General features: G+C 34.2%; 1 long non-coding RNA gene across 1 annotated transcript; it reads right to left on the reverse strand.

The window, feature by feature from the left end:
* Nucleotides 1-1,140: 1,140 nt before the first annotated feature.
* LOC107314981 (uncharacterized) lies at nucleotides 1,141-3,557 on the reverse strand. The gene is made up of 2 exons (XR_014946880.1): nucleotides 3,444-3,557; nucleotides 1,141-1,473 (listed from the first exon to the last, which is right to left on the reverse strand). It is a non-coding gene; the product is annotated as an uncharacterized LOC107314981 (long non-coding RNA).
* Between the last annotated feature and the right edge of the window lie 474 nt (nucleotides 3,558-4,031).

A 4,031-nucleotide genomic window follows, 5' to 3' on the forward strand; every position in this document is an offset into this window, starting at 1 on the left:
AGAAACTGCTAAGACACAAACACTTTTCATCAGCCATTTTCAAGACGCAGCCACTGATGCTCTAATTATATGTACCCCAGAAATCAGCACTACTCACCTTTTCTGTATTAGTCTCTAAAACAGATAGCCTTGAAAGATAGGTTTCTATCCTGAACAGCATTAAATATGAACTTATGATCACCTGATATCTGTCTCTTGATTAGCTACACACTGGTATTAATTATCCACCTGCTTTCAATTACGTACCAGGAAATCCACACTATTAATGGTACAAGCTAATCATTCTTGCATATAAACAGTTCTTTTCCTCCCAGAGTGCATTTGATAGATAAAAATAGCTGAAATTGTCCTTTTGAGTGTATAGCAATTCAGCCATCAATATTAACAATGCAGATGTTTTAAACTCTATTTGTAAGTGCTATGAATTAACTGAAGCATTGTATCCTATTGCTAAAGTAAGCTGAAAGATATTTAAGTAGTAAATAAATTCGAAAATATTTTTCAGCTGATATGTTATCGTGTCCCTAAATTCTGGGCCCTGTCCCCCAGATATATGGATATCTTTATTCCATATGCTGCTTTGAACACATGCCTTTTAGTGACTGTAAGATCAGCTGCTATAACCAGCTGTGTGGTAGACCTTATATTCTACAGATGTGTAGGATGTTGCACATCTATGTACTATATTTTAGAATCTAAAAGTTAAATGTTACAGAAAGGTTTTAAAAATCATATGGAAGCCTAAGATGTCCTGAATAGTTTTCCGTGGCTCAGTTGTGATTTCACTTTGGATTCTTTTCCTTTCATACTTATTTCCCTTTGAAATACAGAAAAACAAAAAACCAAAACCATAAGAGCACAGGCAATTTGAAACAATAGAGAGAAAATAATGAAAATTATAAGTAGTATTGTGTCAGTGAGTATATCTTTCATACAAATAAGCTATATGGAAATGATAGCTATGGTGCACTTTGGAATAGAAATAATGAAGGAAATTTAAAAATATGCATTGTGCATTTGTATTTAAATGACACTATCGTATTTTTTTTTGTTTGTTTGTTTTCAACAGAAAGTGAAAAGATAATTAAAAAAAATCTCAAATGAGCACATGATACAGCATGCAAAAAAAGGACTCTGAACTGTGGACAAAATATGATGTTTTTATTGTAATTCTGGTCAAAATGTAAATTGCAATCAGATAATACATTAAATAGTCCTGATTGCTGAGATTCCTGTGAAGTCATGCTAGGAATTTTCTCTCATCTGGAAAATATCTTCAGAGAAAAAAATGTTATTCATTTTTGACATTCTAAGAATGTTTACATGACAGAGGAGAAGATGACATATAGCATGAAAGTATTATACCTGATGGTTCTTATATACAGGATGTAAGAAAGCCTGCTATAAGATCTAATTATCCAGAATTGCCTTTTCTGCCCTGAAGCAATCATTTTGATGACAGTCTTCTATGCACTGTAAAACAAAATGAGAAGCTTGTGCTATATAAACTGGCTTGGTGCTTCTCTTTTTCTTCCTCTGATATTGGTTTCCCCATCTCATTCGTTTTCCACACATTAATAGTAACAGTCACCTTGAGCTGGTGATGCAGAGTAATTTTCACAGAAACCTTGATCAGAAACCATAAATCAGCCCAATGTGCTTTCATGGTCTAATAACATTCTGTCTGCTCTTAGAGGCCCATATGTAAAACTGCACTGCAGAATATCCCTAGCCCTCTCTCTCTCTCTTTTTTTTTTTTTTCCCCACCCACCCACACTTCTATATGTATATGTACATAAAATACCTTCAACACAATTAGATTAAGCTATGTTGTTAAAACTTGTAGCCATGAAAACATTCAAGTATCAACAAGTATAAATGAAAACACACAAATACAAGCTTGAGAATTTCTCTGTAGGTATTTTCTGTGCTTGACTCTTGCTTCGTGTATAAGGTTATAGAAACAAAGCATTCTCACCCTGTTCTTCCAGGTGCAGTGCATCAACAGGCAGAGTGCAGTAAAGCTGAATGCTTTGTCTAGATTAGAAAATGTTAACCAACATAGCTGCATCAGCAAATCCACTGAACTTTGGGCTTTGTGAGGCTGAATCATATAAGGATTTTATTGTATCCTACATATTTTTTCATCCTTTGTTTGATACGGTGGAGCCTGATTTGAAGAAATGCTTAGGATTTCCAGCTTTGTGATGTATTATAGGAACTGACAAAAAATCAAATCTTAAGTGTTTCAAATCATAATTTCAATATCAATATGCATATTTGAGATTTCTGCTCTTGCAAAGATTATGTGAAATTAAAAACACAAACATTTATGAATAAATTATTTATCTTTTACACAAGTTTGTGTGCCTGTTTACTTCTATTACTGACAATAACTTATTTTTTTACTCTTATGGCTAATATCCCACAGATTTTATCAAGTTCTCCTCCTACTCTGATAGTCGAGAAACACATGCACCTGATTGTTACAATCATTGGACTCCCAAATACCCATCATTCGCAACATCTTCCCCATTAGGGCCAACAGAAAAATCCCTAGTAGTCAATAGAAAATTCCAGCTTGTAAAAGGCAGATTCATCCTTTCAGGATCTAAGTATGTGAAAAGGAAACAGAGAATAAGATGGGTAGCTTATCATCTTTCTCTGATCCCTTTCAAAATCTGAATGTAAATGAGGTTTTTTTTTCTCTTTTTCTTTTTTTTTTTTTTTTTTTTTTTTTTTTTTTTTCAGAAGCTTTCTGAGAAGTATTCAGTTTGTGAACACAGAACAAGGAAAGAGCAATGGAGGCAAATAAATGAATTAAAGACACAATCCTTTCAGATTTGCTGATTCATGGCTGTGAATAACAGGTGATAGCACTAAAACAGACTTAAGCAGTCCAGACTTCCAGACTTGCTTTTTGGTCACTTTGAATGTTCATTTTATTTACAAAATAGCTGCATTTTCAGGAACATTTTTCTGTTGCAAAAACCACTAGGGTCCTGAGAAGCCTTGCTTGTATGCAAAATAGAATGTGAGTAGAATTAATTTGTCCTGCAGAACTAAGAAGGTATTTCATTCTTGTTAACAAGATACAAAGGCAATTAAACTTTAAAATCTTCTAATCTGGGGGACTGAAGTGTGCTTAGACTAGAAACCAGGCATATTCTGATAAAATGTCTGTAAGAATGGGCCGTATTTTCAGTAAGTAATCTGTAAGCGTAGGGCATCTGTGAGCCTTGTAATGATGCAGGTTCAAAAATAATGTAAACATAATTTAATAAATGTGCTACCTAGTAGAAGAGGTTATGCAAAAGAGATGTTCTGAGGAAAATACATTATTAAAGCCTTTATCCCAAGGCAATATATTTTCTAGCCATTGCTCGAAACTGTTTTTCTGGGCCAAGAGAATTGTGAGAAAGTCTACTGAGAGCAACACTTACCAAGCTTTGGCACTTTCATTCTAGTAACAGTTTCCAGCGCCCCTGGATTTCTGCTGAAGGAGATGCCAGTCTACAATGTATAATTTTCACAAGGCTGACCAAAACTGAACCTGCCAAAAGCAGAAAGATAGATTAATAGACTTTATGTCATTCTAATTTTACCCAATTTTTGATAGTATTTATGAGGGAGAGGTTTTTAATTTTTCAGCATCACCATAGTAGAACGTACTTTATGCCCTGACACATACTGACAAAGGAGTGTGTATGCGCGTGCATATGTTCATATTTGTATATACAACCTACGTGCACCTGTTGTATATGCAACTGAAGAAAACAATGGAAAATCCCAAATATTTGGGGTATTTTTTTGATATAAACAATGTTGAGTCTGCAGTATTTTCCTTTCTCCACAAAATCTAAACTGCCTTGTAGTGACTGCTGTTATGAGTCACCACAGTTTTTATTTTTGTATTTATATTTAACCTGTAATTTGCAATACCCAGTGTTCTGCAGCTGTGGAAATTCTTTTGTTTTTAATGGCCTATACTTCACAGAAGATTTAACTTGTCAGTCACACATGGAGAGAAA

Source organism: Coturnix japonica, chromosome 5 (assembly GCF_054131305.1).
Source record: "Coturnix japonica strain WE chromosome 5, WE-NBRP24, whole genome shotgun sequence".
NCBI classification, from domain to species: domain Eukaryota; kingdom Metazoa; phylum Chordata; class Aves; order Galliformes; family Phasianidae; genus Coturnix; species Coturnix japonica.